The sequence below is a fragment of the Vicugna pacos genome, chromosome 7 (assembly GCF_048564905.1).
Source record: "Vicugna pacos chromosome 7, VicPac4, whole genome shotgun sequence".
NCBI lineage: Eukaryota > Metazoa > Chordata > Mammalia > Artiodactyla > Camelidae > Vicugna > Vicugna pacos.
The window spans coordinates 41,938,296-41,964,722 of record NC_132993.1 but is presented as its reverse complement, the minus strand read 5'-3'; the positions used below and the strand labels follow the sequence as shown (position 1 = coordinate 41,964,722).

At 42.7% G+C, this 26,427-nt stretch overlaps 1 protein-coding gene across 2 annotated transcripts in view; it reads right to left on the bottom strand.

Moving 5' to 3' along the window:
- Nucleotides 1-3,128: 3,128 nt before the first annotated feature.
- Nucleotides 3,129-26,427, bottom strand: part of TRIL (TLR4 interactor with leucine rich repeats) — an 82,613-nt gene continuing 59,314 nt past the window's right edge. For both annotated transcript variants that reach the window (XM_072964763.1, XM_072964762.1), the window contains one exon: nucleotides 3,129-3,451. The gene's annotated coding sequence lies outside the window, so the exon portion shown is untranslated. The remainder of the gene's footprint in view (nucleotides 3,452-26,427) is intronic.

Here is a 26,427-nt window from a genome sequence, read left to right as displayed (position 1 = left end):
TAATTAAATCCTACTTTCTGGAAATAAATAGGCTAGTTAGCTGCTATTCACAGCTCTTTAATGTCTCTCTTATCAGTGGTGTTATCAGCTGGAAAAGGCGTGGACTTGGTTCACCCCCCGATTCCAAGTCGGAAAATGTCTTCCTGGCCTTATCCTCATGTTTTTCTTTTATTGGTTCTTTTGGTGAAGTTACAGGGCCAAGTTTCTGGGATCAGGGTGACATTTATTCATTTATTAAGTCAATCAACATAATTCAACTGAACTAAAAAAAATTTTTTTAAAGCTCAGTTAAAAATGATAGAAATAAATAAGACATAGCTCTTGGCTCAATTCATAGTCCATCAGTGAAGATGGACAGGAAGCCCGAGAACAGGCCGACAGGTGGCGTAACAGACGTGAGCCAGGGCTGGAGCCCCAGGCACGACAGATCTGCCGGGGTGGGGGGAGGGGGCTCACAGAGGAGGAGGTGCTTGAGCAGAGGTGACCTGCATGGAGATTCCCAACAGGCACAGATTCCATGGAAGTGGGGTTTGTGACAGAACCGCATCCCTGGATACCAGGGTGGAAAATGGAGACTTTATAGGTTAAGTCTTAACAACAATGAAACTTTCTTAAGCACCGCCTTTAGACTTGTGTTTTTCACCCTGACAGGTTATAGTTTCTTACAGTGACAACAATATCTCCCATCGCACATGCCCCTCTGCACTGTGATCTTGGCCATCTCCCACTCTATATCTACAGTCCCTGGACGTGGGTGAGCCCTGTGCCTGCTTCCGCCAGTAGACGTGCATGGAAGTAACACTGAGGTTGTCCCAGGCACAGGCCTTTACTGGCTTGGCTTCTTTAACTTCTTCCCTCTTGAAAACCAGCCCCCACGTGAGAAGTGTGCCTCCCCGTGAGCCCACCATGCTGGGAAAAGGCCAAACCACATGAGAGACCCTGGAGGATGAGACGCCACATGGAGAGAAAGAGAGAGATTGAGAAAAACAGAGACAGAGAAAGAAAGAAAAAGGAGGAGGAGGAAGAGGGGGAGAAGAGAGGTCCAGGGTCCCAGAGGTACCAGACACATGAATGAAGGCACCACCTTGGGACACACCCTCCAGCCCCAGCAGCCCCAGCTGACTGCACGCGGATCAGAGATGAATGGCCCTGCCGATTCCTTCCTGAGTGCCTGACCCGCGAAGCGGTGAGCAAGATAAAATGACTGGTTTAAGCCACTGAGTTTGGGGATAGTTACTTCTGTGCAGTGACGCCTTTACCAAAATACAGAGGTTCTAAGGTGAGTCTATGATGCTGAGAGGAACAGAACCCTAACATGACTTAGGATGTCATCTTGTTGGCCCACAAATAGCGAGATAAGAGAGAAACCTAAGCCCCTTTGTGTTCTCTGCTCTTCTGCGTGCACTTCCATTCCAATTCTGGGATTGATCTTCTCCCTTTATGTGGGTCAAAGGCAAAGATACAGCAATTCATAATATTCCTCCCTAATGCTTAAAAGATCTTCTGTGGAAGCTATGGAATCTCCCTGGGAGTTGTCTTCCCCGTGCCCAACTTCTAAGTGAGGAGCTATTTAAGTGTTAACCTGTCAAATAATGGAGAAGACCTTTTCTGACCATTTTCCATCTTGGCTATAAGCTCCAAGAGTATACTCGCGCACAGATTAAGAAAGACTTGGGCATTCACCACTCACGTGGCCCCAGAAGCACACTTACCTGCTTTGAAGGCTTTGAAAATCTCTCGGAGGACACTGTAATATTTATCACTTCACTTCAGGGAAAGAGTCACTCAAGTTTTTATGCATGGTTAATATGAAAGAGGGAAAAAAATCGGCTAAAGGCATTGAGTTTTACATCAGGCAGGGACTAGTTTAGTCTTAGAAACTAGCACAGGATGTTAGAATCACTTGCTATGTGGCTACAAGGTCCACCCCTCCCACCAAACACTAAGGTGCCGCCCACCAGAGCTTTCCACAGCGCAACAGACGCCCCCAATCCGCTATGAACGCCGGGAGGTACACTCAATAGCTCAGTCTTCTGTCTCCTTTCCCCACCCCCACCCAACCCGAGCCCCAGCTTTGAGTCCTGGATTCACGGACTCTGATTTCACTCCACTTGGAAATTAGCAAATGGCAAGACTGACCACAAGACTTGTCATCAGGCAGGACCTTTGTGAAATGGCTCTCTAATTAGCCATTTCATATTTTTGTTATTTCTTTTGCGATTCATGTTAAAAATATGTTCCATGGATGCCAGCCTGCTGGGACGCTGGGAGCCCTAGTCACTCAGCGGCAACTCAGTGAAATAATAAATAACTGCACCGGCCGCCCCGCCGCCCACATCAGCTCTTCCCCACGCGCCCCCGGGGCCACGAGGCCAGGCTCCCCACCCCAGTCGCCGTGCTCTGCGGGGCACACGAGCGGTCACACAGACAAGGAAGGGAGCCTGCCCTCCCAGGAGCCTGCTCGGCGCAAAGAGAGGAGGACTGAGGGTATGTCTCCCGTATCGGAGGTCAGCCAAGGACTGGGGGTAAAAAACTGTCTTCTCGGACACGCTGTTATCACAAACAGCATATCTCTTGAGTGAAACCTCAGGAATGGAGGTTCCTAAGGGAAAGATGCCATTTCATCCACTAAGCCAGATCAGCTGGAACTGGGAGGTAACGGCTTACATCTGAAGAACAGCTTGGACCGGGACCTGGTGTTCTGTCAGCTTGTAGGCGGGGTCCCCTCGCAGGCTCTGGCTAAGGCTTCGGCCGGGTCCCAGCCCCACCCTGGCCCACGTTCATCGTCCTTACTGAGCATCTCAGGAAAGAAACAGTAACTTCCCCTAAGAGGCTCACCCTTCCTCATCTGTGTTAGAAAAACAGTAGGGAACTATCAAAATATGACAGAGAAAGATGTTATTCAGGCAACCCTGGGCTACAGTCATCGCGCTCATGGTAGTAAACCAGATGTGGCCTGACATCCCAGGCAGTCTGTCAGCGGGAGGTGACGAGACAGCGAGACAGAGAGCAGCGAGGCAGAGGGAACTCAGCCTCCCTGCCCACCCCACGGAAGGCTGGGTGTTCATTTAGGGCCCCGGGTTTTAATTCAGCCTATCACTGAGATGTCAAAGAAATAAGAAATTCCATAGCAGCATGAAAATTTATGTTCACTCAGGGACACCCAGAAACACTCGTGTTCTTTCTAGAACCTTCTGTACACAAGGAACAGAGTTCTGATTAGAGACCGTCACTTCCCTTACTTTTTGTACCCTTCATGGCACACAATCCCCAGGGAGCAGGTCTTGGACGCTTTTTAATTCATAGATTTCTAGATAATGTCAGTCTCTTGATCCAGCAGACATAGGTGACTGACAGTGGAGATGGCCACTGAAAAATCACATCTCGTGTGACAGGAAATGAGCAGAAAGGGCAGAGCTGAGGAAAACAGTTCTGTTGTTCCTCCAAGGCCCTGTGGGATGAGATAAAGAATAAAGGCAGTTAGTGGAATGTTCTAGCCATTCATTTTTCTTTTGGCTTTCTTGATTTTTTTTTTTAAGCAATCGTTTTGTGATTTGGACATCTGCCAAACATCGATTCTTTTCAAAAGTCCCTAACATCCATCAGGTATCATTTCTAAATAAAGAATAGGCTTTTCTTAAGCTTCATCAGTGCTGCCTGCATAACAAAATAATTGATGTTAGAAATAGATTTTGTCTTAGAGTGAGATGGGGTTTCAATGAAATCCTAAACTGTCAGTATTTCCTGATCATTTGGTGTAAGTCTGCTGAGTGCCATGCTTTCTATATAGACAGACTGTCTTGTTCCCAAACTCAGGAGGAATGCAAGCAGAACCCATGTGTTCCATGATTTCTTTGCCCAACACTCCAAACATTAAAGAAACCAAATTTCCTTTAGGACTATACATCTTGGGAAAAAGAGCCTTGGTACAATCTAACAAAAAAGAATAATGATGTGGCCACAAATGGCCTCTTTTTATTATTTTTTTAATTTTAAAATTTTTCATTACTTTTTTTTCAGGGGAAAGTTATTAGATTTATTTATTTCCTTTTTTAAAATGGGGTTACTGGGAACTGAACCCAGGAACTTGCGCATGCTAAGCAAGCACTCTACCACTAAGCTGTACCCTCTCCTACAAGTGGCCTCTTGATTGTTCATATGGAGTTTTTTAAACTGGTCTTTTCTGGAGAGAGATGAGACACAAAGTCACTGTTTTAAAATTGTATTTTATACCAAAAAAAAAAAAGCCAACTCTGAAAACAACATAAATGGCTAATTACGGAAAGTCGATTGAATTAACTTTGATATATTTATATGGCCTAATGCTCTAAAGCCTTTTAAAATGGCAATGACATCTGTATTTATCCATAGCAAAGAGGCTCATGATATATTAAGTGAAAAAGTAGGTTAGACTGCATAGTATAATGCATATTTTGCTTTTTAAAAAGTGCATGTAGCTCCACAGAAAAATATCTAGACAAACATGTCAAGATAACACATATGTCAAAACAATAACAGTGCTTAACCCTGAATTTTGGGTGGAATTATGAAGGATTTTAATTTTCTTCTTTCCACTCTTATTTATAGTATGACTTTACTTTAATTCTATTACTTTGTATTAAAAAATGGTATTTTCAGTTAGAATATTTTTGTTTAAAATATGGATTCTTAGCACGTTTCTAAACTATGTGAGCTCATTCTGTCATTCAGCACTGAAGATTCTAGAATGGCTAGGAAGGCATCTGTCCTCAAAGACACTTTTACATAGGAAGACAGTGCAAAAAAAATCTATAGTGGATAAAGAGATATTCAAGACAAAGCTGGCAATAAGGAGTAAAAAGACCACATACCCAGGGTGTTTTAAAATTCTCAACCTAAACAGCTTCTGAAAGTGTTATAGAAACATGTTTTTAATCCATCAAATCCCAGAAATTCAGACTTTGTAAAAAGTCTTTTGGAGCTGAGTGGAAGTTATCTCTTGAAAGCTATTAAGACAGACTTACTGAACAACAAGTCAACTGGGTTACGTGGAGACTCCTTTCATTTTCTTAAAAGAGCCACTGGATTGTGTCTTCTAGGGGACAAACTACATCCTTCTTAACTCTTGTGCACGCCCACTCTGTGCAGGGCCAGAAATCAGAGGTGCGGGACAAAGGGGTTACTATTTTTTTTCATATTACATATTACATTATTATAATGCACATACTAGTGCATTCTTTACATGTCTTGAAATAAGGCCATTTCTTACAAATGGAAGTTATCAATAGTCCTCTGTCAAACCCATTTAGAAGTAACACTGTGAAAAGGATTCTTTTTATGCTGAAAGGTAGTACCAACTACCTCCTATTCAGGTTCTGAACTAAAATTTTTCCCTTGATTAACCTACAAGATTAACAGGTTCTATAACTTTAGATTTGATTAACAAAATTTAAACTGGTAGTAGAATGTCAAATGAGAACTAAGCAAATACATTTCTTCTGAAAATTGAGATTCTTTTACATGTTTCAATTCTTTTGACTGCTTACTATTTGATTAGGATACATTAACATTTTCTTTTCTTCATAATCAAATCAAATAATTCTAACGTGAAATGTCATTTTCCTGCGAAGTATTCTTCTGATATAACATTCTTTTCATGCCAAGCATTGTAATTGGTATTGTTCGCTGCTGTCACTGAATTATCTTCATTATATGGAGGTATCAATTTTGCAAAGACAGAACATTGGGATGCAACAAAGAATGGGATGTTATTCACAATTTCATTGTCAGCCAACAGTGATGATATTCAAAGAGAAAGAAAAGTCGTGTGTGTGTGTGTGTGTGTGTGTGTGTGTGTGTGTATCATGCACACAGAGTAAACCATAGAATAGAAACATGACGTTTCAACAATAATGAAACAGGACAGTCTCCTATAACTGTGACCAATTTTGAAAAAGAAAGGAGGGATTTAGTCCACTAAATAATATTCTTCTTGAAGCTCTCTGTGAATAAGACAGTGGAAAAGGAGAACATGTCATATCCCAAAGCAGAGGCTTTCTGCATCCCCAGTTCTTCCTCCTTTTTCCCCTGCTACTCTGTCTTCTCGTGGCCCCCTTCCCATCACACACACACACATTATAGTAGCTAGGAATTTACCAAAACATCACAAGAGTAAAAAAAAAAAAAAGAAGAAGAAGCAGAAAATAGTCACTGCACTTAACTCTAAGAGTGGCCTGAAATGAATGATGCACTAGAAAAGGCTAGATTCAGATCTCTGGCTACACAACACATGGGGCTTTTCCAGGCTTTCTTGTGTAAGTCAGAGGTCTGTCATCTATGAAACACAGTAACCCTGACTTGTTACTTAGAAAACAGCCATCTTGAGTCCAGATTTAGACAAACAACTGAAGAGAAATGCAGCCCTTCTTGAACTGGAGAATCATAAATGGGGAAGGGGGATCAAAAATTCCCTTTCAAACTTGAACCTTATTTTTTTGTTGTTGTTAAGTTATAAAGTCTAAACTGCTATCTAAACATCAGAGGAAGATTAATCCAAAAATTGAGAACTGAACATATTTTACATTCTAATTTTGTTTAAAAGTATGATTATTTTCTCCTTTTTGTTTCTTTTGTTTATTGTTAAAATTTTAGCATCATCAGGTCAAGGGATTCTGGCATAAACTCACATCTCCCTGAAATGTTTCATTAGGGTGAAATACCCTGTCTTTGTATCTGAGTTCACTTTTTTTGGATGGGGTAAGAGAGAGCGAGATTCTGATGGTGGGAAGGGGCGTTTGCTGGGGAGGGAGGCGAGCACTGGCAGTGCTTCCGAGATGCACGCTGCCACGCTTTAGGGCAGTTTACTTTAAAATGTACGTGGGAGAGGCTTCTAGACTCTGCCTTTCCACACCTAATAACTCACCCTTCAAGCCTTCATGCCCGAACTTATCAAGGTTGGGAACGATTTTTTTTTATTATTATTATTTAAAAGTCTTCATTGCAGTTACTTCCTCTGAAACAGACCACCTCTTTCATTAGGAATATTTATGGGAAATAATATATTTGTACAGTTGAAAGCATCACCTGTTTTGCTAAGTCAGTTCTTGTCTGAATGCAAATAGACTGTTAGAGGGTTTACTCAACAACACTTGCTAATGGAAAGTACTAATCAAAACTTTTCTACAGCAGTAAATTTTTATATTTTTTAACCACTGGATTCCAATTAAATGTATTCAATATAGCAAGCTTTGATTAAAAAAATTTTTAAAAGAGATTATGTGTACAGCACTGTGGAAAACAAGGCAGGCTAGGTATGCAGGCTCTTGTACATTCTTAATAGAAGTCTTTACCTGAAGGTAAAACCCAATAAAGTATGCCCTATAATGTGCTAGGGACTCAATGTTGATTTACCTGGGTTACCCCGTCAGCAGAAATCAACTTTACCAGGTACACAGTATGCTTATATATTTAGTGCATATAAAAATGCATATAAAAGATCCTTTTTTCTTTTTATAAAGAAGTACTGAATTTCATTAGGGCACTTTTTTTTTATTTAAAAAGTTCTTTGTTAACCATAGAATATACTGATTGCAAATAAAGGAAGTTATGGCACTGTGCTGATGTTTGTAAAAGGAGGGAAAATCCTTAACGTGAGCCTACAATTTCAATGAAAAAAAAAAAAGAGCATAAATACAAGGTTTGGCCTTACTCGAATATACGTTAGCAACATCTTTCAAAGAATCTCCTTGATTTCACTGATATATAAATATTTTCCTAAATGACTCAAAAAGATGTTATTTTGTTTAATTGAAGTCTGCGAGGAAAGGTCTGGGAATAGACGACTGAAAATCATTTGGGTTTTGTGGAGGGGGAAAAAATCTCAATTTTTTTCTCATCTGAGGATATTTAAACAACATCTTTGCACATTTCCTGTAAAAATTTCACAGACCTTTCATATGCACGATTCTTTCCCCTATATTTAAGTTTCAGGATTAGTTGCAGTCTTTAAAAAAATATTTAATTCTCTTTGCTCGGTGACATGGCTTAATGAATCTAGGTTGAGTTTCTTTAGGAAACATAAGAAGCTTCTTGACAACTGAGAAGTCTCCCAGACACTCATTCCTGTCAGAGTTTTCCAAAACCACCCATAAGCCGAGGCCACGAGGTGCCTACATCAGACAAGAAAAGAAGACTGCGGCTTCCCTCCCTGACCTCGGTTATGTTTGAGTGAGAGATGTGTTTATCGCTCAGTCTCGCTGAGTGTTTAAATGACCCTATTGTGCGAATTATGAGTGCTCTGAGTGCAAATTATGAGTGCGGCAGCCACTCTTTATAATTTCCAACTGTCTGATCCACTCTTTCTGTCCTTGCTCACCGTCCACCTTTGAGAATTGCAAAAAGCCAGGCCCGTTATTATTTTCAATAATGCCATTGACTTAAAGCCTTGATTGAAGTGCTCTGGTGATCTTTCCCTCAAAATGTATATTGTTTTCTAAAGCATTTCTTTAAGACTCTGCATTTTCAAGGAGGAAAGAGAAAGGAGAGACGGTGATATTAGTCAACTGTGGCAGACATTCTTTTTAATCCCAAGATTAAAAAGACGAAAACCCAAGAACTGCAGAAAAGAACTGCCTTTTTGCCTTGGGCCCCTGACTTTTAGAGGGTAGGGCAGCTGATGAGAGGAGGGGTTACGGGAAAGAGAAAGGCAGATACAACTCTGCAAGCAGCGGGGCTGCGCGGGGCGGGGGGGGGGGGGCCGTCTGCGCCCTGGCTGGTCCGTGCGCACCCACCGGAGGGGACTGGGAGCCAGGTGCCTTCCTCCCGGGACAACGGACCTTCCGATGCCCGAGCACTGAAACACGTTGCTCACGGGTTTCAGGAGTAGGAGGTAGGGAACGACAGTTTGACAAGTGAGGCACAGATACACCCGGTCCCTCCTCCCTTGTCCTGGTGCTGCCACCTCCCTCCCCAACAAACGCCCCCTCCCACCCACTCCTTACAAAGGAAAGCGAAATCTATTAATTCTTTGCTCCCAGGAATCCCGTCTGCCCCTCCCTGAAACGTGCACATAAGGGTGGCACCCTTGATAGGGGTCCCGGGGAAGGAGAGGTACCCGTGCCAGCGGCCCCGGCGTCGCAGCACCGGCTGCTTGGCTCCTCCTGGAGCCCGCCGCGTTTTCCTCAGCTCGCGCGCCCTCTGGCGCCGCTGTGGAGAAATTCACCGGATGCGGGGAGTCTCAGAAGAAAATACACAGCAGAGTCGTGCCTTTGGCCAGGAAGGGAGCAAGGTGGGCGGCCTGTTCCAGTGGCCGCCACTTACCTAACACATTGGCCTGGGCTCTTCCTCGGTGTGTCAAGGTGACAGAACCTGAGGTCATGGTTTTCCTGGGCTATTTGTTAGACACCAGTGACCTTACCCAAACAGACTTTCCTGAGATCCCGGAATTAAAAAGGAAAGCAAGGAGGTCCTGTGACTTCCAGAGCCCCCCTACCCACTGCTGCCCCCCAGCTCCCTCTCTACACACACACACACACACACACACACCTATTTTCTTTACTCGTCCACAGGGACTCCGACACATTATTCATAAATCCATGTGTTGGTGTTTCTGTTGTCAGCTTGGCTAAGCTAAAGTCCTCAGTTATTCCATTAGACACTAATCTAGGTGCAGCTGTGAAGGGGTTTTGCAGATGTCATTAAACTCACTAATTGGTTGGCTTTAAGTAAGGGATATTATAATGGATAATCTGGGTGGGCCTGACTTAATCAGTTGGAAGCCCTTAAAAGGAGGGCTGACACTTCCCAGAGAGAAAGAGACAGAGAGATGGAGAAGAAATTCTGGCTGTGGACAACAGCTTCAGCCATGCCCATAGAGCTCCACTCTGCTCGTGATCATCTCTTCCTGATTGCCTGTCCTACAGATTTTAGACCTGCTCAACTAGAAGCCAATGCCGTTTAATAATATATATAATACACATAGTGGTTCTGTATATGGTTGAACCCTAACTGATACAGTCTGCATGGCCCAAATCAGAAATAGTACTAAAGAAATTCACAGTGCCAGAGGAGTCTACCCCAAGTCTTCCCAACTGTCAGTCAATAGATAGTTTCTGAAGGTCTGTCGCTGGTAGAGACAAGGCACTGTACTCTGGAGATGCAAGGAGATCAGAGCTGACAGGGCTTCTTCCCTAACTTGTGAAGCTTTCTCATACACACTCACCCAACTCCATATGGCAACTTTGGACTTTGCAGACCTGGACCAGAAGCTAGCTTTAATTAATGGTTTGTTGTGGGTACCAGTGGCATGCTTGGAGCTATGCAAAAATCCAGTAGGAGGAGGACGCCCATGAGGAGAACCAGACGGCAGTCTTTGCCTGAGGGCCCTCAGTCTATCACCACTAAAGGCAAAACGCTCATTTATCCCATTGCCAAACACCCTGAGTCATCCGCCCCCACAACGCGTTTTTCTTTGCACTTACTGTTTCTATATACGGCAAAGGGGTGACACTGATAATGGATCAGAGCTGTAGAATGTTGGCAAAAGCAAACTCAACTCAGGCTGGGAACAGGGAGCCTCCTGTCTAGATTCATCAGCAGAACCATTGGGTCCTACGCCAAACTGAGAAGCCCAATAAAAGACCTCATTCCTTCTCCAACGTCTCCTACCCCTGCCTCAAGGCTCAATGCCTATTCCATGATGGCAGCAACCCAGTGCATTTCAATCCAACAAGCGTTTAATGAGTACCTTCCATGCTGCAAGTTTACCTTCTACAGTCTGGTGTCCTGACGTAGCTTTTGTAATCACCATCAGCCTGCAATTGAATTGCTGTATTTAGTGATAACTTTCATGGATATCCCATTGGCTTCTCCATGTTGTTGTTGTTGTTGTTTACCTTTGGGGTTATTTTCTCTTTGATATTCACACTTTCCCTTGGGTTCATTCAGAACTCTTTCCTAATTTTAACTCCTGTTCGCCTGTTTGCTTCCCTCTCTGGAAGGATTTTCTTCTCATCCTAATCATCATGATAATAAAGCAGGTGAGTTCAAGGGCTCTGTATTGGTCACCCTGTTGTCTGAATCTATTCCCTCTCCTCGAGGATGAACCATTGGCCCCATATCTATATCTCTGGGTGGACTTCTCTCCTGAGCCTGTGTATTCTATTGCTGTGGACACTTGGGTGTACCACAAGCACCAGTTCCCCCCAAAAACTCAACATCTTCTTTCCTTCATTTCTAACCTGGTGTTCATCCTAAAAGCCCCAGCTGAGTTAATGGTGTCAAGAACTGTGTCTACCCAAAAGTCCACTCCAGGAACTCAAGAGGCACTCCAGCTTTCCTCTTGCTTACCCTGCACATCCAGTGGGTACCTGAGTTTTATCAGCTCCTTGCAGAATGTCTCTGGTCTCTGCTCCTCCATCCCATACCCACTGTAAGTGCCTTAATCTAGGTCTTACAAATTCCACATCAGGACCAATGGTCTTCTAATGGTTTCCCTGTCTCCATGTCTCTGCTCTCTCTCCCATTCACCTTTCCAAAATGCAAATCCTCTTGTGAAACCTTCCTGTTTTAGAAGTGTCAGTGGTTTCCTGAAAGCTTTCTGTGACCCTCTGCCTTACCTTCCCACCCCCACTCAGGGCTAGCTGATGAGTAGCCCTCCTCTTCGTTCCAGCTGCATCCCAGTCTTACCCCATCATAGCTCTTAGCACAATGGAGCATTTTCTTCTTTAATGAAATATTTCAAACATAGATAAAAGTACAAAAAATAACACAACAAGCATCAAACTGAACAAATCTCTGATGTATTCATTTGGTATTTCTTAGCCATGATAAATTAGCCATGATAAAAACAGCTGAGAACCCTTTGTGACATTGAAGCCACCGCTGTTCAAGTTTGGGTTTGATTTTCTGGCTTAGCTTTTACACTGGACTATCAATGCCCCAATAACAGTTTTCCTCTGCAGATCTCCAGCACTTGCCAGGGGGAGTAAAGGGACTGAGTAAACATTTGTTAACTGCTTGTGTGATTGGGTAGCTCCACCGCAAGACTCCTCTGGATCATTCTTCATCACATTAAAATGCCACCTCTTAAAATTTTGCCTGATTAATATACGATGCTTTTAGAGGTATTTGATTCTAATAAGTGATCCCTGTTCTCCAGAGGTGTTACCCTTAACTAGTGGTTCTCTTCTGGCGACTGCACGTTGGGCTCCACTGGGGAGACACTACAGTGCTAGTATCTGGATTCTGCCCCCAGCCATCCCTATCTAATTGGTGAGGTGCCTCCTGGGCAGTGGGCTGTTAAAAGCTCCCAGGTGCTTATAATACACCGACGTGGCTGAGAACCTCATTACCTCCTACGTGGCATCATTATCATCAGCGTCATCGTTATTACCAGCGCTAGCACTTGGTGAGCACTAACTCTATGCTACTTATGTACATTATCATGTTTATTTCTCACCACAACCTAAGTATTTTCATTACCCTCATTTTACAGAGGAAGAAAGCGACACTCAGAAGGGTTAAAGAGCCTGCCCAAAGTCAAATAGCCCTGAGCCGTGCTGCTCTCACTGCATCACCAGTTCCCACCAGGACCAGAGTTCCATCCCTTAACTGGGCTATGACTCTTACAAAGCCCAGGATGAACAGAATTTCAAATACCCCTAAAGAAAGTCGTTGAAGCTTCGCCTTACCCGTGCTCTCTAAAAACTCTGAGCCTTAATTGCTAACCCCGCTTCTTTCTTGAGTCATTTCCTGAAGGTTGCCATAAACTCCCTGCCTAAGCAGCTGCCAGAGACTCAGAAAGGTGGAGTTCCTCCTGCCTCTGCCCACCACACCCTCTGACTATAGGCAGGAGTCCTCCCAATCACGATCTTTCGCACTCTGTTTCTCCCTTCCTGCTCGGGCCGGGCTGCTTTTCCACTGCTCTCGTCCCTTGTTCTCCTTTTCCTGAATTGACAGGGTACCATTAGACCAAAAATGCAGAAGGCTTACAACGCGAGATCACACCATTGCCTCTTTAGTCTCCTGCTCTGTCTTTTTAAGGCAAGCGTAGGATAAAAATACACATCAGTATTTACTCTGGATTCTGATTTCTTTATGCGTATAACGCCCATGCTTTCAACAGTAGTGTTCTGGCAAGAGGATTTTCCTGTGAGAGAAACCAAGGTGCATCGTCTTGGAATCGTAGAACATTATGGTTTGAAGGAATCTTGGAGATGACCTAGTCCAGGTACTACCATAAGAAAAGAACTCCAAATTGAAATACGTGGCACTGCCTAGTGGCTGAGCAGTGGATGGTGAGGAAAGTGATGTCAGATTTGGGGGAAATGTTACTCCATGGTAGGCAGTCTATTGGCTGCAATAACGTAGGAGATCACAGGGTAGTGAGCCTACCACTCCCCAGGGAGGGGGTGGCTGAAGACTATGTGTGGGAAAGTGTTAGAAGAAAGAGATGAGCTCAAGAAAGAACTGACTGTTTTACAAGCAGAAAAGAAAGGAAATACGAGCAATATGAGGACAGATAAAGTTGGTCAAAGGGACCATTTCTTGATTCTAATAGTACTGAGAAAACATTTGAGCAGCAAAGACTCAAAACAACATGAGGAAAACTCAGACTAATGGTGGGGTGCTCAATGAAGCCTTTCTGCTGGATAAAATCCTATGATAGGAGTAGCTTTCCCACTAAAGCAGACAGCACCATGAAGTTGACACATGGAGGGCCATGGAGGTGAGAAAGCAAGGAAATAAAGATTAGATCATTTTTCTAAAAGAACATTGGGTGTGGTTGCTGGCTCAGAGAATTGACTGGAAGCAGATAGATGAGAAAAATGCTATTGGTTTGAGACAATATTTTGTAAGCAGGAAATGGGCTGAGAAAGCCATGCATCTCTCTAACAGGACATGGTCCCCAACACTCACTTCCTATTTGACTAAGGAAAATAATGCAAGAGGAAGAAACTTCCAAAAGTGGAACCAAAGGCTACAAAGAACTCTGGACCCTATCATTGACCAGATACCGCTGTGTGTCTTATAATCTTCTCTTTTTCAAACGGGAGTGTGTTTTGTGGTTGACCAATCCCTGTACCAGTATTGTACACTGGGTTTTGGGGGCTTAGGGGTAGATCATTTGTCATTTTAGTTCACACACCTCTGGACCACAATGAGCTTCATCTTGACTCAACAGAGATGCTACATATAGCACATCCCCTGGAGATGCAGGACTTACAGCTAGGTGCAACGACTACATGGGACTTTAAATAATCCCCCTTGGAGAGGTGGGAGTTGTTTAATGGGTAGTCTACCTTCCAAGGGTGGACTGTTTTCCATGTACCAAATCATCTTTTTTTCCCTCCATATTGCAAGCGCCCTTGCAATTAGTCAGACTCTTGTGAGCAATCTGGCTAATGGGCTGTGATCAGAAAGAGTGTTTGTTGCTTTTGGGCCAAAGCATTTCGAAGCTGGTGTGTGAACTGTCAGCTCCCTCTTTGCCTGCTATGAGACCAGGAAGCCATTTATAGTGAGTGGCATTATAGTATCAAAGCAGTCTAGATTGTTGAATTGCCTCGTGGAGAAGAGGTGCCCTAGAGAGTGGCCCAGCCTGCACTGGCATTTGTGTGCATAAAAACCTTTTGTCGTATTCAGCTGCTGAGGTTTTGAGGGCATTTGTTACGCAGCCTCCCCTCACCTAGACTATCTAACATATTGGCTACGACTTCTGGTATATCACTGTTATCCACGTGATGGTGAAGCCCAGGGAGCTATGGCTGACACTACTTTTTATTGAAGTAGAGAGGATTTATATTGTTGTGTTAGTCTCTGATATAGAGCATACTGATCCAGTTTTACACACACACATGCACACATACATATACATATATATTCTTTTTCAGATTCTCTTCCATTATAGGTCACCACAAGCTATTGAATATAGTTCCCTGTGCTATACAGTAGGACCTTGTTGTTCATCTATTTTATATATAATAGTTAGTGTCTGCAAATCTCGAACTCCCAATTTTTCCTTCCTCCCTCCTTTCTCCTCTGATCACCCTGTTTATTCTCTATGTCTGTGAGTCTGTTTCTGTTTTGTAAATAAGTTAATTTGTGTCCTTTTTTTTAAAGATTCCACATATAAGTGATATTATATGGTATTTGTCTTTCTCCTTCTGGCTGACTTCATTTAGTATGATCATCTCTAGGTCCATCCATGTTACTACAGAAGGCATTATTGCATTCTTTTTTATGGCTGAGTAGCATTTCACTGTGTGTATATACCTCATCTCCTTATCCAGTCATCTGTTGATGGACATTTGGTTTGCTTCCATGTCTTGGCTACTGTAAATAGTGCTGCTGGACGTATGTCTCTCTTTGAATTAGAGTTTTCTCCAGAAATATGTCCAGGAGTGGGATCACTGGATCATATGGTAAGTCTATTTTTAGTTTTTTAAGGAATCTCCACAGTGTTTTCCATAGTGGCTGCACCAACAATGGAAGGTTCCCATTTCTCCACACCCTCTCCATGTGGCTGACACTATTAATCTCACCAGAGAGATAGATCCAATTATGAGCTGACCTTAGTGCCACTCAGAAAATCATTTACCAGGCAGTAGGGGTGGATTTACTGAGGGCCCAACACATAAATGTTGGTTTGCTGGCCCTCCTTCACTCATTCACTCAGTGGTGTTTACTCAGGCTCTACCATGTACCCAACATTTACAGGCACTGGAGATACGGTGCCCGGGAGAGAAGGTCTCTCGTCTCTTGGAGCTGACATTGTGGTTACAGATAACCAGGAGAAAAAAAAGAATAAGTAAGATCACTTCAGAGAATGGATAACTGCTACAAAGAAAACAACTGGGCAATGTGGTAGGAAGTGAGTAGGTGGCCAGGGAAGGTCTCTGTGAGGAGGTGACAGTTAAGCTGAGCCCCTAATACTAGGAACCAGCCATGCAAGATCTGGAGGTGGAACTCCTAACAGACGGAACAGTAGCTGCAAAGCCGTGAGGTGGACAGGTTCTTTTTTGGTGGGTTTGAGTTTTCAGTTTGACAGAAGTCTGATTTGGCTGGAACATCATAAATGAAGAATACAGGGAACAAAATCAGAGAAGTAGATAGGGGATCATCTAGGACCTTTCAAGGCATCTTGAGGTGGTTGGATTTTATTTTAAGGGCTGTGGGAAGCTGTTGGGTGAATCTAAAGGGGGAAGTTGTAAGATTTGATTGGAGACTGACTAGTAGGAAGCTGTGGCAGCAGCCCCGGTAGGAAAGGATGGGGCTTCAGAGGAGGTGGATGATCATGGATCTGTGCTGCAGAAACAGCCTTTGCAAATGGTTTGGATGTTGCAAATGAGATCAAGAAAGAAAGGAATCAAGGACAGCTTCTATGGTTTCAGCTTAATTAACTGAATAGGAGTGGTGCCATTTACAGAGATGAGCAGACTTGGGGAAACCTGGTGTGGGGGCATTGGAGAGGGTGCAAAATTCTCAATTTGAGAGCCCATTAGACGTTCACAGACTATGGGAGGGAAGCAGGTGGAGTTTCAGGGCAAGGTTTTGGCCTGGAGATATAAATTTGGGGCCCATCAGTTTATAAGTGTTATTTAAAGCCAAGGAACTGAATGAGATCACTTAGAGAGAGCGTAAATACAGAAGAGGTCCCAGGACTAGGGTCTGGGATCCAACATCCATCTAGAGGTCAAGGAGAGGAGGAGCCGTTCCTCCAGAATACTGAGACCTTTTCCACTCCAAAGGGCTGTTTGCTTTTTAAAAGATGTTCTAAGACATATAGATTTTTCCACATATCTTAGTCATAAATGTTACATCAGAGTCTCCTGTGAGTTTTAAGTCACATGCGTCACTGTGGGGAAGCAGCTGGGGCAGGCTGGGAAATATATGCAGCCAAGGGTCAGAAAACCCTGGCAGTTTTCAGCCACTTTGCCACTTACCAGCGAGGGGATGGGCAAAATAAGTTACAAGTCCTTGAGGCTTCACTTTCCTGCTCCATAACTTGGGAGTCATAATGGTTCCTCAGGCTGTCATAGGAATTAAAGAAAGCAACGGATGTGAAGGTGTTTTGTACGCTCACGGCTGCATTGTCCCTTACACTTAGCCATGTGTGGCTATTTAAACTTAAATCAAATCAGATCAAATCATCATTTCTTCAAGAGTAAGAAGACATGATGATTAAATGCAATGTGAGATCCTGGATTGGATCCTAGGAGAGAAAAACAGATGCTAATAGAAAAAAAAAATGGTGAGATCTGAATAAAGCCTGTAGGTGAGTTAACAGTATTGTAACAAGGTTGATTTCTTCATTTTGACAAATGAAATGGGTTCTGTAAGTTTGTGATGTCAGGAGAAGCTGGGGGAAGGATGTACGGGAACTCTCTGCGCTCACACAGTAAAAAGTAAAAGAAAACTTAGTTTCTCAGCCACACTAGCCACATTTCGAAGGCCCATTAGTCACGTTGACATGAACTGTTTCCATCAGGGCAGAAAATTCTATTGGACAGTGAGTGTTGCTGAGAGAACTAAACAAATCTACGGTTTTACTAGGTAAGACACTGACCGTAGCATCGTGATTTCCATGGGAGAAATTCAGTGGCTTCAATGAAAGGACTGAAGTCATGTCTAGAAATAAAAATCCAGTCTGCCCTCTTGCACCCAAATTTACGGTGTTACGGTGTTATTTTAGACTAGCTTCTGTTTTCTCCTCCAAAATGTGACAGGGTTAAATCAAGTGATCTCTGAAGTACTTTTTACATCTAACACTCCATGGATCCTGAACAAAGAATACTAGGAGGAAATGGCTCATTGTCTCAGCAGCCCGTGGAGAAGATGCTGTTGTGGCAAAATTTAAGTAGGCAGGGGTGGGAGGGGAGCAGCAGATCCCCACCACCCCGGATCTGCCCCGGTGCCAGGTCATTCATCCCCACTGATGGTGCAGGAAGGTCCCTGAAACACAGCCTCCGTGTCAGAGAAAGACTGCCCACACAGGGTTTTAACGAGTAGACAACAGAGGAGGATAAATAGGAAGTACTCTTCTTAATGTTAGAAGCATCTTACTTGATGCTAACTTTTTTTTATTCACAATTCCCTATTTTAAAAAAGTGAACTAACTCAGGTTAGACTACATAGGGATTTAGAAAACACTGTTAACCAGGGCAGTTAGTGACTATTGACTTTATTCTCCTCTTCATATCCCAGGGAGCAGTCAGCAATAGTCATCTGCTGTCCTAACGAAGCACCTTCCATCCAAAGACATTTTAAGACGAAGCATGAATATTAACCCATTTATTTCCACCATGTTCATTGACATTACAATATGATATTTTAATCACTGACAGCAAGATACGGGTCTGAAATTCTGATCACTGTTTGCCTCCTTCTTTTCCTTGTTCAAAAAGTATACATTAGTTAGGATTCTTGAATAAAAGAGAAAGAAACTCCTGGTAAATTTAAGCCAATGGGATTCTTATATGATAGATCTCCTGGGAGACTTGCCCTGAGATTCCGTAATCCCCCCAAAGGAAACTGGAGGGCCAATAGGAAGGGGCCGTTAGCAGTGAGGGAACGCCCACCACAGAGGTCAGCTCATTCATATTTTGGTTCTTTTATGCATATTCATTCATTTTATAAATTAAAGTACTCATAACCAGAACACAGAAATGTGTAACTTTTATTACTTAAATTACTAATAAACTCTCTCCCTCTCCCTCCTGCTCTCTCTCTCCCTGTATTTGTGTCAGAGAAAGTATATATAGTCACTGGCACTCGGCATTCTCTTGAGTTAACAGCAAATCAAAGTCCTATTAAAGGCCTTTAATCTCTAAATATTTTCAGTAGGACAAATTAGATATATGAACAAAGGAATAGATATCAGTATAATACATACCATTTGCCAAGGCTTAATTAATACTGGTTTGATGTGTTAGCAAGTCCTATAACAGAACCTGTGGTTCAAAGAAGCTACTATTGGGTTGAACAAATAAATGTTAAAAGAAGCACTTTCTATCAATAGCTTGATAATTAATGACCACTAACCATGGAATATGTACCACGGCTAGCAGAAAGAGGACAATAGGGTTCTGCTGTTCTTTTCGAATGCACTCTTGAAATGCATTCCGATGTGTATCTGGAATCCAAGTTCTCACCTGTAATTTAATAGCTGATGCTTGTAAACTGGGTCCTGTAATAACCCTTAAGAGATTAAAAGAATTCTTTCTGTCCTATCCAAGCCTAGAAGAAGGTGATATTATTTCTCTTCTTTACAATATTTGAGTTTATTTTAACAGCATGTTAGGGCATTAATAAAGAACAGTGACTTCATTATTTTCTCCATCTACATACACCATTGTTACAATCCTTTCCACCAACCTTTAGAAATGATTAGTTGTATTTGTTAAAAGCCAAACTACCATGGAACTGCACGTTATTTCACGTGTCTTGAGATTAGCAGGGTCTTCTTAAGAGAAATGCAAACATTTGTCGAAAACCAGAGGAAAGACAGAAAGCAGCCAACGAGATTCCAGGATTGTCACCAAGCATGCAGGTATATTTCTGAGGGAGGGGTGGCATTTTTAGTCTTCCACACCCTTTTCCAAGGGTGCATCATCCAGAGCAGACCCAGAGAGCCATTGATGGCCTTGAATTCCTTCTCCTGGGAGACTGAGGACTGTCGACAACATTGCTAGTCAAGTTCACGTTCTAGTAATACAGAGACTATATCAAGGTTGTGACTTAAGCACACTAAGCAGAGACAGCCCCCTCCCTCACATTACAATATCTTCTGCATCCTTTTAAGAAGCATCCCTTTGGGTTTGGAAATTACTTGGATATTTCTGACAGATGTTTCCTTTGAAGGACTAACACTAGAAGTCTATCATATAACACTTTGGCAAGGATTGCTGATGGCTAACTCATGCTGGTTCTGTGCCAGGAATCCAATAAAGTCTGGGGCGCACCACTGAGAGTGGGTCGTTGGCATGGAGAACCTGATCCCAGGTGAGGTCAACCTGGCAGCCCTAGGTCGAGTGTCACAATCAAGAAAAGGCCAGGGCACTGCAGGCAGTCAGCCATAAAGGGCAGGATGAGAACAGCCCAAAGAGAAAGGTGGATGGCCAATAAGTCAGAGCTAAGACAGAGTCAGATACGAGGCCCCCCAAAGCTCCTGGTTGCTAGATACCTTAGATAGGACACTGAGATTCCTCATGGCTAAAAGGAACAGAGCCTTCCCTGACCAGGCCCAAGAGAACTTATCCAGAGAAGGTAGGAGAGCACTAAGATGAAAATTCTCACATCTGGGGAAGGCATTTGCATTCCTCTCTGACTGTTCCTCTGCCAAGCACACTGCTGCCTCAGGGCCTTTGAACTTGCTCTTCCTCCGGCCCGAAACGGTGTTGCTCCAGGATTCACAAGGTTCCTCCCTGGCCTGGTTCAGGTCACCGCCCCATCAAAGAGGCCTTTCCTGGCCACCCTATCGAAAATAACACCGGCTATGCTGTCTTCCTCTCATCCTCTCATTTTCCTACATAGCTGTAGCACCAGCTGCTACATTGAATATTCATTTTCAAATGTATCATTCAAACTCCATGAAATCAGGAACTTAGAGTGTCCATAGTTGTTTCCCTAACACTGAGGACAGATCCTGGTAGGTGCTTGAGAAATGTTTATTTGAGTGAATGAACTGAGAAACGATCCCTGCAACTTTTCATGGGTTTGGTTTACATTGTATAATTAATCCTCTTGCACTGGGGATGTGATTACACAATCCTACTTTGCTTTTGTAAAATACCTAGATTATACTTTGTAGTCTCTGTCTCCCTCTCTGTTTTTCCCATATTCCCCTCTATTTCTTATCTCTCCTACCCACCTGCTTCCAAACCTGGCCATCAGTAAAATACTTTTGCCTCATGCATTCATGAATCCATTCAGCAAACATATACTGGATGCTCAGCACATGCTCAGCACAATGCTAGGTGCTGAGGATTTCACGGCAAAGCAAGAAAAAAGAAATTCTGCCACCAGGAAAGCTATGGTCTAGTGGAGAAGCCAGGAATTATTTTTTTTTTAAAGCCCACAAGTAAATGGAAAATTACCACTTTATGGAGCCTGGTGTGGGTGCCGTGAGTACCATTCCTGGGGGATGAGCTGGTCAAGAAGTTAAAGGAAGATTCCAGCAATGATGATGAGGCTCTACTATGGGGCTGAGAAGCTTGACCGAGTAACAAAGGTGAGAGGCCAGTGTGACTGCAGAAGTCGGTGAGAGCAGATCTCACGGGGCTTACAAAGTGACCCAGAGGACTTTGGCCATTATCCCAAGGTCTGAAGAAACACAGGAATCCACTGATGGGTTTTAGTGAAGATGTAGAGCAGGTGAAGACCATATGGGACAGAAACTTGATCACACTGGTTGGAAATTCAGTTGAGTCCACTTTAGATATTGAGACTCATTCTTGTAAAAGAAACACAAAGATAAATGATCCCTGTCCTCACAGAACTTTTAAATTCAGAAAGCTCCCATTTGCTAAATAAAGAAAAACTTACATGGTACAAACAAATGATTCCTGGCCAACGGCTACGAAAAACAGTTTATTTACAAGGTAGCCTTATTGAAGGATCTTTCCGATGATCCGTGGATAGTCCCAAACCAATCTACTGAAACTTACGCTTCTCAGACAATAAGGAAACTTTTTCCTCAATGACTAAAATTCTTCAGAGTTTTCTGTGATTCTAAGATGGCAGGTGGAGAAGAAACTCACCTGCCACTGGACTCTTAATAGGCACCAGCTCTGCCTGATGAGGTTTTGCCATGAAAGGCTCTGGGTTTGTCTGATCTGGGCAAACCCACTGGCCAAGTTCATTGCCAGCATTAACTATAATAAATGAAACTACTCATTTTCCTACAGGAGGGCACTTAGCGCCTTCTCTGTGAGGGATAGTACCCCTCTGTAAAGGAGCCTGGGAAAATAAAAAGTGCTGCTTTGTGTCAGGCTTATTTAATAAACAGTTATTTATTTGATTTTAAAGCTATATAAGGCGTAAAAGGGCTCATCCTTAAGTTTCCTCCAGCATTTGTGGAACATTACTAAATACATCGGAAAGAGATAATAGGCATAGCATAAAAGCAGGCAGAATTAAGATGTGAAAAGAGCGAGGTATCGGGGTCCACTAACGACGTTTGAAAACTGGTTTCTTAACTGTGTTCTCAGATGTGCTCATGGTATATGTGCTTATGATATCATTTCACCAGAAGAAAAATGGGCTGAGTGTGGAGTTGTGGAAGCACGGGTGGGGAGACCAGACAATACACACTCTCCTTTTTGGGGGGAGTCTCTGTCTGTCACCCGAGGTCCCCTGTGCAAACTGAAGTTAAAAAGAACATGAAAACCACAGTCCCAACCATCACCACAGTGATGCGTGTTTTCTGTGATGTCTGACTTCATTTTCATTATTATTTAATATTTTCTTAATCTGGACTGCCTTTTATCGGACATCCTGGAACATTTCCCTGTACCTTCTTTATTATTTCCTTCCCCACTAATGATGTTTCTGGAACTAAAGTATATATTCTTGATACGGGTTCTCTTCATTAACAAAGGGAGCGCTGGATTTGATTTATCTGCAAACCCCCTGGGAGGACTTTTGTGCTTAGATGTCAAAGAAATTCTCCATCTCCTTCTAAACCATTAATTTTATCATTATGGAAATAGCTTCCAGAATTGATAAAACATTGTCAACTGAGTTTGACAGACTATTAAAACACTTCTGAAGATTTGTAATCTCAAGCTCCTGTCTCTTGGGGCTTGCTTAAAACATTCACACCCATATTTATATTCTCTCTGAAATGTCAATGGAAAAAATCTTGGCGATAAGGTCACTGTAATGCACACAGACAGTGATCAAGAATCATTTCCCTCCAGCCCTGGCCAAGTCATGTTATTATTAATAAAACTGGGTAAACCATTCATCTTTTCTCACTAGCTGAGAAAGTTGAAGCCTTGCCATAATTAGGAAGAGGACCACCCTGTAAAAGGCACAGCCTGTTGTGAAGTCTGGAGTATCTATTTTTTGAATTAACATTTTTTATTCTGAGATAATTGTAGATTAACATGCAGTTGTAAGAAATAATAGAAATGCCCTGTACCCAGTTGCCCTTAAAAATAACATCTTGCAGAGACTATAGAACAATATCTCAGCAAGCTTACTGATATGGATATTATTCAGATTTCCCCCATGTAACTTGTACTCATTTGTATGTGTATGTAAGTTCCACGCAGTCTCATCACACGTGCACACATTTGTGCATATATATCACATGTGCATGTATCTACCACGCAGTCAAGTTACAGAACAGTTCCAACACCACCAGGGTCCCTTGTATTACTCTTTGATAATCACACCCACGTCCTTCCCTCTCCCGTAGGGTGTCTATTTTTCTTTAAGCTTTTTTGAGCTTTTACGCATAATAAAGAGAAATCAAATTATGAAAATTAGTTACCTTTGATGAAAGCATCTGAGCTTTTAGAAAAAGGTGTCCCATTGTGGTCAATTCAGCCAGAGCTTAATGCCTAAACCTAGGTCTTAGCCCCCACTCCCCTACCTGGATGGGCAGCTGCGTGAAGGGTAGAGCCCACACCAGCGTGTGTGTGCTCTGTATTCAGGGCAACAACAGTGTTATGAAATGAGGCATCATGTGTTAGTAAGCTTCATTTTTGGCAAAATTCCATTCAGAATATTTCACTGAAATGAATTTTCAGATAAGCCAAGAAGTTGCTCTCAATCTCAGGGGTTTCTTGGAAAGTTATTAGTGGTAGCCTCCAAGATGCACAATTAGCTTCTAATTGGGACAAAGATAGTAGCACTCTCTGGAATTTTATACTTAGATGAACATGGACCACAAGAATTTTCCAAAATTCTTTTTAAAAACAATGTGAAAAGTCAGCTCTAGTTTCTATCCTTTGTTTCAGGCTGAGATTTTAAAAGTGTATACACACACACACACACACACACACACACACACACACTCCCAGGCTGACACTTTCCATCTGCTACTGTAGGCATTTTTGCCCATCTGATAAAAAATGCCAGCAAGTAAGTCCTCAAAGCCAGCTCAATGGCTCAATAAAATATGGTCTTCTTGTCACCCTTGGTGCTTAAATCATTTGTTGTCAAACTGGGTGGTTTTCAGAGTTGACATTTACTGCTGTTTGCTGCAAAAGAGATTGTAGCCCCAAGGAGAGGGCCAGAACTGTCATTAAGCACTGCCAACTATGAGAACAAAGGCCTTGGTTAATTTTTTGTGATTCTGTTGCGGTCCTATGGTTCTTAAGACAGATGGTTTTTAAATGATGGATTTTCAACAAGAGACACTCAAGAAGTGTTTACCCAGTGGTCCCAGTGGCCTCATGCATACACAGACACTCAAACCCATACAAAGAAACATTAAAAGGTCCTTTATCTTCCTTCTTCTGACCCCCCACCTCTCACTCTCTTTCCCTTAGTTCTTTTTCCAAAGTCTCTAGGTTAGACGCAACATGGATGGGCCATATATATATGAGGACTTCCTATCAGCAGTAGAAACAAATTCAAAGAAGCTTTCAAAGATTCAACAAAGATGCATCAAATGCATTATACGTTTATGGCACTATGACAATTGCTTTGGTGGACACAGAAATGAATTTCTTCCCTCAAAACGGAGGAAACTAGTATTTATCAGGTACTCCTATGAGCTAAGCATTTTGTGTTTGTCATTTCATGCTGTTCTCGTGACAACTCTGTGGTACTCTGGCGCTATGATTTCCCACTTCGGGAGCAGGCACCCAGTCAGTTTCAGGAGCTGGCCCAGGGTCACAGCTAGTAAGAGGCAGAGCTGAGACTGCAGCCAGATAGATTTGAAGTCTGTGCTTCTTTCCATACAGCATCCTTTAACTTGCTAAAAAGGGGGATAATAAAAGTATGGAAATGCAAGTATAGACAAAAGTGTAACACAGAGCAGATTACAGTAAATAGTGTAAGAAATGTCAAATCAAAGAGTCACAATGAAATTCAACACGTGGTTGGTGTGGTGGACACTGTTGTGATTCCCTTTAGAAGAAAGGCTCATTGTCTCAGCTGCTGGGAGTGCCGATGACATACAACATTCAGCTGTCAGCCCCTTCAGGGACTGTCCCATCTACAGAGACCTACCTTGTCCAAGTCATAACCCTTTTCCAAGAAGCCACATCTATTGACTGATGGATGCACAGGGATAAGCTTGGCCATCTTGGCTCAATTCGTGATAACTCTTAAGGATCATTCTGGCTCCAAAGCTCCCCATGTGTTGCCTGAATCTGAATCCCCATGTGCTGGGCCTTCATAACAGCTCCTGCTTTCATCCCCTTCCTTCCACAGGGGTTAAGTCCAAGGACACTTTTTAATAAACATCCTACATGCTAAGCTCTGGCTCAGAGATTACTTCCCAAAGAATCCAACCCATGATAGTTGGGTAGATTTGAAAATTCTTCATAGGAAACAACGTATGAAGTAGGTCTTCAGAGACAAGTATGATTTCAACAGGACAACCAAGTAGTTACTGTTGGAAAGGCAATTGTGACTCTGCTGCACAAGGTCTTGAAAACTAGATAAGGAGTTTGCAGCCAGTCGAGAAACAGAGTGCCACTGAAGGCTTCAAGCAGAGACGTGATATGAAGCAGGCTGTAACTTATGATATGTGGTCATTTATGAGGACAAATGTTAAAGATGGAGGCAGAAGGTTGGGAGTTCATTGAGGAGCCAGTGGTCCAGATAACTTCCATTGGCAGAACATTTGCTTTTTTTGGCAAAAAATTTAGGTTTGAATCCTGGCTCTGCCACTTGCTATCTATGGGACTTTTGAAAGTCACTTAATCCCTCCAAACTCAGTTTCTTCTTCTGCCAACTAAGTAATATTTGCAAGGTGGAATGGCTGCGAGCTTGCAAAGCATTTTACACACACACACACGCATGCACATATGCATAAACCAATCTATAAATCCCAAACAAATGCAGGTTTTAGCTGTGAAGATAAAAAATCTGGCTTAGAGTAGAAACTAGCAAATTACAGCCCTCCACTATATTCAGTCAGCCTGCTTTTGCAAATAGTGTTATTGGAACCCAGCCATGCCCATGCATTTAGATACTGTCTATGACTGTTTTCAAGCTACAATGGCAGAGATGAGTCGTTGCCATAGAGACCATATGACCCTGCAAAACCTAAAATATCTACTATCTGGCCCTTTCCATTAGAAGTTTGCTACTGCTGACCCTGAGCAGCAGAAATAAAAAGGAGGTAACTGATGGAAAAGACAGGTGGGGGTCAAATCTATAAGACCCACCCAGTAAATGCTTGGGCTTAGGGAAACAGAATTAGCAAGGGAAAGAACCAATAACCCTAAGGTTTCTAGCCCAGGTCCCAGCAAGAATGGCATTGTCATT